Here is a 12,717-nt window from a genome sequence, read left to right as displayed (position 1 = left end):
ATTGTACCTTTCACTCTATTGAGGTTGTCATGGTATTTCGCTTCAATTTCACACACACCAGGAAGTTTTTTGTTTGAAATGAACTTTTGGGCAATTTGGTTATTTTTTATCAGCAGCAGAAGATTACCAGCACGCAACTCAGAAATTGAGATGATTTCTTTGCTAATAGCTTCTAAGGCTTTGTGGTCGGCGAAGCAAGAATACTTCGAAATTGGCTTGTTTGGGTCCGTTGCATTAATGAGAATATATTTCGGGTTTTCTTTCTTGGCCTGCAGCAGATCAGGAAAGTTGAGGGGGGAGTAGGTGGGTTTCTTTCTTTTTGGCTGGGATCCAGGGGCAAGCAATGCAAACCTGTTATCCCCAAGGATGGGCGGGCCGGGGGCCATATTAAACAAATCTTCACACTTGATGCACTTATCTGCAATACACTTATGGATTGAAAGAATACAAGAAGATTTCTAAATGTAAACACGTGTGCGTATCCGAAAATGTACGATGCGCAGAATGTCAACAATACGTAAAGAGCGAAACACGTGTTTTGTCAATAGATGTCGTTGCAGTCGTATATCTCCAGAGTACCATTCAGATTGTGTATTACCATATATGTAGTTTTGGAAATGTGAGATTAAGCTTCATTTGGCCAAAACAATTTAATTCGGGGAAGTTGAAAAAATTATGAAATAAAGAAATTTGCTATATTGCTGAATTATTTCGTGTAGTGGTTCGCTCGCTTCCGTTCTGCAAATTTCGAAATTTCGATTTACACTAATGAAAGTTTTACACCAATAGAATGTCCCTAGCGGAAAAATGGCAAAAAGTGGTACATATTTGTTTATTTATTTATTAGTATAAATATAAAGAAAAATAAATTCAAGTTTAATCAAAAATACAAAAAGACTTTTTCGACCACCCAATATTATATACCTAAAACAAGGTAGTTCATATGCACTAAGTGTCTACAAATAGAATTTTATAAAATACTAGCGGACCCGACAGACGTAAACCAATCGATAGCACGTAAGTATTGATTTTAGTATGCTTTTCAGAGATGTTAAATGTCGAAGCTGTGTTAAATAAAAGCTCGAATTCGTTTAGTGAAAAAGTTGGATCTTAAACTATTCTATAACGGGAATTTATTCTCAGAGTTAATTATCTATAAATACTGAAATTATCGTAATGCCATCGAATGTACTATATTTTTGGTTAATCCTTGAGAGGTATAAATAAATAAATTTTTCCCACCCTCGAGCACGCAACGTATAATTCGCCATGAGAATCGCTCGTATTTTCTAAATCTAGTCCACAAATCGTCATTGTGTGACCCTGTGTCTTATTAATAATCATCAATTAAATTTATTACCAGGCTGTGAATGTTGTATTTTGAAATTGATCATGTCAACATCTACCTTTTTTGCAGCAAAATTTTTTTTGGAAAATACTTTTGGAAAATTACTTTGCATCAACTCATCTTTGGTAGCCACCATATTGCAAAAGTTTTTCTGGAAGTTGAATATATTGCGTATCTCCATACAATTGAATTTCACCATTACCAGTGTTTAGCAATTGTTCAGAAAATCCTGACGCTGATGGGTCATTTTGGAGCTGAACACGCATATTGATTGTAAGGTTTAATTTACTGACGCCATAGATAGGACTCCTTCAAACATGTATTTATTTCGTCCCTATACGTTGTTCGTGGGAAGACAGGCAAGGTTTATTTTTAAGATTATTTTTTATATCTCTCAGGGTTCTATCGAGAGCTTCAAGCGAATGCTTATGGGCCATTGTGCATTCATCGAAAATAATAATTTTGCACTTTCTCAGAACTTCAGCTATTCCTGAATGTTTTTTGTTTTATGTTACACACTGCGTCGGGATTTGTATGAATATTTAAGGTAATTTCAGTGCTGAGTGGGCAGTTCGACCATCAAGAAGGGTGGGTGCAATACTTGATGAAGCAAACGCCAATGCAATGTGATTTTGGGAACGAATGCTCGCAAGTATCAGTGAGATAGGGAATGTTTTACCAGTACCACCTGGTGTATCCAAATAATAGAAACCTCCTTGTTGTGCGATAGGTTGATTTTATCATATTCATTTCGTTGCTCATCAGTAAGAAATTTTTCATTATAAGCAACAAAAGTAGCCAAAGATTTTATATCAAATTGTTGTTCACGCTGAACACCGTTGTTAATGATATCTGCTGCTGGGCGGTTTGGCGCTGGACCTGGAAGGCCTCGTTCCCAATTTTCGATTGTTTATTCCATATAAAAATTTAGGAAAGTTAGTGTACACTAATGTTTTTGCAAATTGACCAACAACATCCTGTCGATTACAAAGATTGAAAAATTCAATAAGAGTAGTTTTTGGAGCTGTTAAAGCACTGTCCATTTTCAAGGTGCACAGCAAAGTGTATAACGGCTGGATCTCTTTCATGTATAGGAAAACTAAAAATGCGCCAAATTGCGTCGTTACTACTAATGTATCGGCCAATTTGATAACGTGTGATTTCGTCATTGTCGTTAACATTTTGAGCAGCAAATATTGCTTTAGCACTGCCCTTATGAACGCATTTACAAATGCGTTTATTACTTAATAGACTTTACCGAACTACACAATTCAATCTTTGCTTTATAAGTTTTAGACAGCAATGGTGATATGGAGCCACCAAACGATTCCCAATATCTACTCTTACACCATTTGACAGCCGCAACTCATATGATTGACCTCCATTGTCTTCGTCTCTATGACGGTAAGGTATTGGTGATGATATCAGCTGAATATGGTTTTGGAAAACGTTTAGTACATTTTCAATTATCCACACATGGTGACATCACATTTAAAGGACCACATGGCCCATCAAATAATTTTTGATCAACATTCGGATTCGGAATTTCCGCTGAAATAATATGGTCGATTTCTTCTGGGCGCGCTTTATCTACTAACCATATCAAAATATGCGAACGTGGCAACGCTCGTTTTTGCCATTCTACAGGATAATGCCAGCAACGTGTTTCGCCAAATAATGAGTGATGTGTAATAAAATTTATTAAAGATTTTAATTTTTATTTGAACAGACGTGCAGTGACATCGTGGCGATGCATCGACGTTTGACCTGGCAACAAAAATTTTTAATTTCATCCCAGTTTGGATTACATGTAAATGTGAGGAAAAGATCTGGTCGACCAGTACATGATGATGGAAGAATATTTGCAGTGCCGATATTGCTAATGTTATTTGTTCCATCTACGTTAATAATAATGGCGTCACGCAAATGAACGTACTCCTCAGAACGAAGTTTTGCTTGATTAAACTTAACGTATCGTAATCTCTCACTTTCAATTTTCGCATACATATCGACAACATACTGATGAACAAGCTGTCGGCATTGGAGAATATTATTATCTTCATTAGCACGAATCATCAACCGGGATGCATATTTTTTTCGCCATGCCCATCTTCAAATTAAAAAAAAAAGCCTGGTTATTATCCGATTTCTTCCGTTTTTGAACTGTATATGGAAATGCTTAAAAGAAACGGCTCTATACAGTTTGGTTGATATAGCTGTAACAGTTTTCGAGATATGTACAAAAAAGTTAGTAGGGGGCGGTGCCACGACCACTTTTCCAAAAAAATTGCGTCCAAATATGCCCCTTCCTAATGCGATCCTTTGTGCCAAATTTCATTTTAATATCTTTATTTTTGGCTTAGTTATGACTTCGGTTTCCGCCATTTTGTGGGCATGGCAGTAATCCGATTTTGCCCATCTTCGAACTTAACCTTCTTATGGAGSCRAGAAATACGTGTACCAAGTTTCATCATGATATCTCAATTTTTACTCAAGTTACAGCTTGCACGGACGGACGGACAGACAGACATCCGGATTTCAACTCTACTCGTCACCCTGATCACTTTGGTATATATAACCCTRTATCTGACTCTTTTAGTTTTAGGACTTACAAACARCCGTTATGTGAACAAAACTATAATACTCTCTTTAGCAACTTTGTTGCGAGAGTATAAAAAAGTATTTGTAGGTTAGGATATTTATGTGGGTTAAGAAAACTTTACGAAAGATTATGTAAAATATTTACTTCGTAACAGTAACAAATCCCAAAATAAATAGTTTTGAGAAGAAAGTACAAAAAGTAACAAATGTGTCCAGCCGAACTGTCCTTTATAAATCTTCACCAAGGTATGAATTATCGACAGGAGCTCTTGAAAATTTGATTTTATCATTTGCGAAATACCGTCGGGTAGGTAGCTGATGCAGCACACGTTTCGAGCCCTTGAACTCGTTAAATCTTTCGTGTTGAAAATGTAAAAGCATACTAATACATTTTTTACAAATGTATTTCTGGGAAAAATAAGATAATCAAAAAGGACACTTTCGCAACAACTTTTATTCATAGGAAATGGCTAAATTCAAATTGATCCTGCGACAAATGAGATTTTTCTTCCACAGGGTTTTTGTCAAGTGCCACCAAATATGTAAGCTGTTGTCGACAAAGAATTTCCAAATTTAATAATTAATTACAAAACTCCGAAAATGTGAAAACCGTCTTAATACTCCCTCTTCTAAATTTCATATTACCGAATTGAAAATGCCGTCGGCATATGTTGCCTTTTAAAAATGGTGAAGTGACAGCTTATAACTTACAATATATGGCAAACTAATTAATATTCTATATATGGTAAACAATGAGCAATGTCGAGTCTCCACAGGCAATAGACACGGCAATACAGGTAGTATTCTATAAATTCTATCCTGTTGAGGTGTCCCGTATAGAACATATAAGAGTATAAATGTTTAGAAACTATACACCACACACATAGACTATAGTCTTCATGGCTTAAACTATATGTGCCAACCTAATTTAAATGTACTATTTTTATTTAAGTTTCTCGAGCAGTCTGGCAACATTTTTATGTAAGAAAGTCGAACTGAACTAATTTTACGATTCGGATGAAATAAAAGAAAAGAAAAAGAAGCCAAATATTGTGTTGAGCGTTTTTCTGATAAATTGAGATAAAAAAGCATAATACAGAAGTGTGGAAACTAAGAACCAATTGGTGACCCCTAGAAGAATAAGCGCACCTGTAAAAAGGAAACTTAAGTGAACGCACTCCACAATAATCAACCAACACACAAGCGCCGGCGTGACGACAAACAAGCGCCAATTCAAAGCTGCTACGCGATTGACTTTGTTGGCAGTCACAACTTGTATACATCAACTGCAATCAGCATATCCTTATATCGCCATGCCACTACTGAATTTACCTAACAAAGATGAAGGCACAGCAAACCCGGGCAGAAGCGGGTACAAGAGAAGGGGCCAACACAACGCAATAGAAGCAGTTGGTGTCATTGGACTACCCCAGTTTTTGCCGTCGGACCCAGACCTGTGGTTCACGCAAATAGACGGCTTGCTGAATATAAATCGTATCACATCTGATGTCTCTAAATATTACACCGCAATTACAGCACTTGATGCAGAAACCCTACGTCAAAACAGAACTAATTGCTCGTTTCAGTGGGTCCAAGGAGAAGCAGCTGATGAAACTTCTAACAGGAATAGAACTGTTCAATAAGAAACCCAGTCAATTGTTGAGGGAAATGCGTGATCTGGCCGGCAATAACGTCTCTAATGAAGCTCTGTCAACATTGTGGTTGCAGTGAATGCCCAACAACGTTCGTTGCATACTGTCGGCGTGCAAGTCTACAGACTTGGAAAATCTCGCCGATGTAGCCGATCGAATTGTAGATAATTCACCCTCATACATAGTCCCATCTACAACCATTCCGCAAGACAGATATCCAAGCAAAACACCTTTGAAGCCCGACCATTGGCGTTGGAGGCCTCGTTCAGCCAAATTATTCAAAAACTATGCGAAATATCAGTCAAATCCAACGCCGTGGTTCAAGTGCCGAACGCGCAGAAGTCGACTACGTGAAAACGCAAAAGTATGTTACTACCATATTCGATTTGGTGCATCATCGAGGAAATGTCAAGCTCCATGCCAATTCAACAAACCTACGGACAGCACGCAGGGAAACTAATCCAGATGCCGTCTATCGATGCAACTGATGTAGCGTAGAACAAGACATCAGCATCAAAGAACGAAGACTGCACATTTTTGATAGCAAAAACAATCTTAACTTTTTAATTGACTCCGTTTCTGTCATCTCAATTATACCACTCAACATCATTCTTAAACACTCAACACTTACTCCTGATAGCCTTCAGCTTTTTGCAGCAAATGGCTCAACCATTCACAGGAGTTTCACATGGATCTTTGTAATAGCGAATGTAAAATCACCTATCATAGGAGCAGACTTTCTGGTACACTTTGGCCTTCTGATAGACCTCAGAGGAAACTGTCTGGCTGATTCACAAACAACCCCTACCACAAAGATAACAGTTCGGCAGGCTGAAATGCACAGCATATCAACAATAAGCCCCTCATCTAAATTTCAAGACCTCATTAAGCAGCATGTGGAGTTGACAACGCCTAATATTTACACCATACCAACATCAATGGACGTCAATCACCAAATTGTAACAGATTGCCGACCTATTGCAGAGCCACTTCGCCGTTACTCCGGAGAAAAACTAGATGTCATCAAAAGCGACTTCAATGAACTGTTGCAACTAGGTATAATTCGTACATCAAGCAGTCCTTTTGAAAGCCAAGTTCACCTAGTGAAAAAGAAAACTGGTGGGCGAGCCTGCGGTGACTATCGCTCCCTAAACGCCCATACGCAACCAGATAGCTATCTGATACCGAACCTCGATAGTACAGTCGACTGCTTACATGGTAAAGTAGTCTTTCCAAAATAGATATGTATAAAAAAAAGTTTATTACAATATACGCCTGTGCGAAAAAGACATAGCGAAAATAGCAGTGCGAACACCAAATGGACTTTTTGAGTTTGTCGTTGTGCCATTTGGGCTAAAAAAATGCCACCCAAACGTTCCAAAGATACATAGGCATTACATTCAGAAATATCGACTTTGTTTTCTGTTACCTAAATTACATTCTAATATTTTTAGAAAATGAAAAAGAACATCGCAAGCATATCCAGTTGGTACTGCAGAAATTTAAAGAGGCAAAACTATGTGTCAACTTATCCAAGTGTGAGTTTTGTGTTAGCGAATTAAACTTCCTAGGATACCACATCTCAGCAGAAGGTATACAGCCACCGAAAGAAAGTGTAGAAGCAATATGTCAATATCCAAAACCGAATACAATTGTTGAACTCTGTCGGTTTCTAGGAATGGTAAATTTCTACAGGAAACATATTTCCAACGCCACACAAATTCGAGGTGCTTGAATATAACAACATCACCTTTTCAAAGACTCAAAAAAAAAAAAAAAAAAAAAAAATTACAAACGAAAAATCGATTGGGATGCAGAGCTTGAATAAGCATTCAGCGACTGCAGAGCCAGTTTGGCTATACAAACATTGTTAAATTTTCCGGTACCAAATGCGCCGTTTGCAGTAACAACAGATGCGTCGGAGACTGAAGCTGGAGCACACCTGGAACAACAAGTGAATGGGGAATGGATGCCTATCGAATTCTTCTCATTTAACCTCTATTAAACATTTTCTTCCAACACTTGATGGTCGCAAATTCGTCATTCGCACCGATTATAAGCCTTTAACGTATGCATTCCGTCAAAAAGCAGACAAAGCGTCACCACAATATTCAACGGAAATCGTCTTTCCGTCTCTAAAAATAATGAGGTAGCAGACGCACTCTCCAGAGTACGCCAAAATTGAAATGCCCATAGTAGTCACAATGGATGAAATAGAAGAAGAACAGTAGAGACATTCAGAGTTACAACAAATAGTCATAAACAATAACACTAGTTTAAGTTTACAGAAGCTAAATCTTCCATCTGGCAATACAATATACTGCTACTCGTATACATCACACTCAATGGTTCGGCCGGACGTTCCAGTTAAGCTTCGTAACAAAATATTTCAATACATTTACAATTTCTCACACCCTGGTACAAGATCAACTTTAAAACAAATTAGAAGCAAATACATTTGGTTGTCAATGAACAAGGACGTAATAGAAATGGTTCGGTATTGTATCAGTTGACAACGATCAAAAATACAAAAGCACAATCATCTAGCGCCTAAGCCGTTCAAACAAACTTATCAACGTTTCCACCATGTCCACCTTGATATTATCATTCTTCCAGAGCATGAGGGATACAGATATTGTTTAACCATGATAGACAGATTCACAAAATGGCCCGAACTGGTTCCGTTAAAAGATATTTCGGCCAACACGATAACGACAGGCTTTTATTCAGCATGGATCTCACGTTTCGGTTCCCCGAAGACCATAACAACAGATCACGGCTTCCAGTTTGAGTCCGCAATATTCCAAGCGTTGACAAAAATGGTTGGCGTACATAAGATACATACATCAGCTTATGATTGAGAGATGGCATCGTACGCCAAAAGCTCCACTCATGTGCAATCGACAAACTCCATGACCACTTCTCCTTCCAACAGTGATGTTAGGACTTCGCTGTTCCCATTAAGAAGACATTGGAAGATCCCCAGCAGAAATGCTGTATGGCACTAATCTTCATTTACCCGGCGAATTCTTTGATAGCGGGGATGGATCATATAATCTAAGCTAAAATAATATAAGCTAAAACCAAGTTCACCGGTACACCACAATTCAATACGATTTTCATCAATAAAAATCTACACGTTGTAGTCATGTGTTCATCCACTCGGATCATGTGAGAAAACCATTAGAGCCTTCTTACACGGGTCCGTTCGAACTTGTGGAACGCATTTCCGGCAGACACACACGTCTGTGGAGGATTAAAACCAGCATTCCTTTCGACGAATTACCAAATACAGCGCTGCGAACATATAAAAGAAGAAATGTAACATTTGCAGACAATTCTAAATCGCAATTAAATCACTGGGAAGGGGGTAGTTGTGGAGGTTGTCTGGCAACATTTTTATGTATGCAAGTCGAATTGAACTAATTTACCGATTCGGATGAAATAAAAAAAAAGAAAAAGAAGCCAAATATTGTGTTGAGCGTTTTTCTGATAAATTCAGATAAAAAGGCAAATTGCAGAGGTGTGGAAACTAAGAACCACATATCCTTATTAGTAGCGCCATCTACCTGGTGCAACTGAAACTCCACTATCAACAACAATTTATAAATAAATAAAATTAATTGTTAAAATATTGTTAAAACTAATCTAATTGTGAATCTAAACCATCCCCAAGCCCCTTTAATACACACAAAAAATTTCATCAGAATCGGTCCAGCCGTTTAGGAGCAGTTCAATAAGAACACCCGTATAGAAGACGGTTATAAATAAAGACTAGCTGACCCCGCAGGCGTTGTCCTGCGTGAAATTATGTACTTTAAAATGAAAAGGAGTTATTTATTTGAGATTTTTCCACATTTTCTTAAATGTAGCGTACTTTGGTTCGGTGCATAAATGTACAGAGGGGATGGCCGTGTGAAAAATAAGGCATTTCCAGATTTATGTCACATACTTCTAGCGACTATCCTTGTGTCCTATTGATTGTCATCTCAAATGCAAATTTCCCTGCGTTGTCCTACGTTAATATGAGTTTTGAATGTGAATTAGACAATAATGGTGAATACAGTATGATCCATGTGTTGTCAACTGCGATATTCACTTCCTTTGTCGTCTGGTGAGCGAAGCCGATAGAGTGGATGTCCACCATTTCAAGTTTGTGTTTCCGAAAGAAAAGCACGTGGATAGTGTTTCGTGCATTTATTGTCAGACATATAAACCGAAGTGAGATTGTGGTGTCCGCAAGGTCCACGAACCATATTGGTTTTCATCACTTCGTATAGTACTGGTTCTTTCTCTGCATTTGGAATTTTCGCAGAAACGATTTCATCATTTTGATCTGGTGTAACCACCATTCACTATCCAAAGAAGAATGTGTGCATTAGGGTGGATCGATTCCGGACTTTTTTCGATTCGGGATTTCTAATAGTGCGGAAAAGTTGCCTTAGTACTTCCTGATTCCAATGCAATTGGATGATGCCGAGTGCTATCATTCACATTCATTCACCTACGCCAAAGGACACGTTCGGATAGGTCTCCACAGAAATATTTTTTCATCGAGTTCCTTCATTTTTTTCGGTGATTTCGCCGAGTTCTATCACTTACATTCATTTCCCTGCGCCATACGACACGTTCGGACCGGTCTCCACATAAATATTTTTTCATCCTTCACACTTGTCGTTGATTTCGCCGAGTGCTATAACTTATATTCTCTCAACAGAACACAGAACTCAAAATGTCTGTATCTAAATTTCAATTTAGACAGAAACGTCATGTGTTTGGCATATATCCGTACAATCTCTCTGATTCCCAGTTACCTACTTACCATGATGTTCTTTTGTTTGAAAGATTTCGTATAGGGTGACTCCGAGGCGACAACTATGAACCTAGAAGTAAAGAGGTTACAGAAATAGTTGCAAAAAAGGTTGAAAATACTTTCAAAAAGTCATCTATTCCGATAGTTTCACACACCAGAATTGTACAATCGCTCACCATACCATAAGAAATTTCTGACTCTTAAACACATATTTTTAAGGAACCCAATAGGTTTGAGCTCTAAAAGAGACGACTTTGTCTCTTCTGCCGGAAAATCATTTGACATCGCTGCTTGTAAATGCTTTTATTTTTCTTCTTGCACTTGTCCAAAGGCAAGGAAAGTTCCTATCAATGAACAATCATTTCTCTTGGACCAGAGAACCAGAAGAATTGGTTGCACTGGAAGTGTTTACCTGAAACATAAAAGATTACAAAGAAAAATGAACGTAAAGAAAAGCATTCAAAACGTCATTCAACATCAACACTTACCAGAAAAGTATCAGCTAGAACACGTGACCATTCAGATCAGCCAGACTCTCATACAGACGACAACAAGGTAGGTGCGTCGCACATGGATTCTTCCAAAAACGCTGCAGATGATGAATTTTCTCTTCCATCCTCTAAAACCAAAAAAAATCCACTAGTATTAGAACACTCTGCTTAAGCTGCCCACAGATTTGGAGTAAGTGATAGAGCAGCGGCCTTGATTGTTTCATCTGCTTTTCTGGATACCAAAAAAGCAGGTTTCATAACAGAGAATAAGGCTAGCTCTGTCACTGGCAAGATTAGTCGGGCAAAAAAAATGTTGGAGTTAAGCTCCAAAACACCAAAAGTATTGACTCTGTATATGGGCTCTATTTTGACGGCCGCAAAGACAATACACTTACTTACTTAAGTCAGCGAAGGTGAAAAGTACTACCGCGACACTGTCAAAGAGGAACATATTTCTGACTGATTGTGAGAAGTTGCCTGTTGTCAAATTTGAAAGTTTTCCATCCTGCCAATTACCTTCTGAGGTTATTAATCCGACCCAACTTAGTACAGCTCAAGCTTATCTCTATAAAATATCAGAAGCTGTTATTTCCGGTTAATGTTCCTCGGTTAATGTTCCTCAGATTTTCCAACAAAGGAAATAAAGATTTTGGTTAAGTACATACTTAGAGTTTAATCACCTTTGTGGTTCTCAATAAGATTCAACACTTCAATCAAAGATGGCTCGCGCCATCTCTGTGCTGCAATTCAAAGGTAGAGATACCTACCTGCTAAACTGCGCAAGGTTGTCGATTCATCCATTCAACAGAATGCTTTCTTTRCTCTTCCAGAAAACATTCTCCTTAGTATAATGACTGACGAACGGATAGAAGTCAGAAAGTTGGCCTTTGACCGTCTTCTGGCAGCCAGAGAAGCAGAGTCTGGCACTGTAAATGGAAGGGTTACATGTAATAAAGTGCCAAAGCTGAGTATCAATAATTTTTTTTTTTTTTTTTTTTTTGAACAGCCAGAATAAAGAAACCATAAGTCAAATGTGAACGATAATACTATTTGAGTATAACATAATATTTTGAAGTTAAATTCAAGCGTTTTTGCCGTGTAAAAGTAAAACTAAATAAATTTCATTAAATTTTTTTTATTATTTAGTTGCATAATTATTGTAGTTAGATCTCAAAAAACATTCAACTAGTCGCAAAAATAATGTGATGATCATGGGGGACTTAAAAGCATATGGAATATGTTAAAATAATGCCAAGCTTTTTAGGCTCGCGAGAGCTGCATAGCCTTGCTAAAGAGCAAGGTCACATACTACCTCTGCTGATGGTAGGCACCTTGCCGCAGTGCAGAGGCTTAGTCGCAAGGCATACTCGGCACCCCCCAACCGGTGCTAGTCAGCACCACCCAGTCAGGCTGTCGGGCGCCACATGCGTGTGGCAACCAAGAACTACCACCTCCTAATCCAGGGTGTCATGCGACCCGTGCCCATTTGATGATTTGCAGCCAGGAGGAACATTCGGCTGTATTCTAACGGAGCCTCCCCAACACCGGGCCGAATTAGGGTGTAACTGTGGCCTTACCGCGATAAGGGGCTCTGGTGCGGCGGACCTCCTAGTTTCCCATTAAAACAAGCAGATCCGACAGCTCACCTTGCTGAGCCAAGGGTCATACGAACAAGATCAATCCTTCTTATTCTTGATTGGCGTATACACCGCTTACGAGCCGAGTTAACAACAGCGCGCCAGTCGTTTCTTCTTTTCGCTACGTGGCGCCAATTAGATATTCCAAGTGAAGCCAGGTCCTTCTCCACTTGGT

This window comes from Bactrocera latifrons, unplaced genomic scaffold (genome assembly GCF_001853355.1).
Source record: "Bactrocera latifrons isolate USDA-ARS-PBARC rearing strain unplaced genomic scaffold, ASM185335v1 scaffold_708, whole genome shotgun sequence".
In the NCBI taxonomy this organism is placed as follows: domain Eukaryota; kingdom Metazoa; phylum Arthropoda; class Insecta; order Diptera; family Tephritidae; genus Bactrocera; species Bactrocera latifrons.
This window is presented reverse-complemented; position numbering follows the sequence as displayed.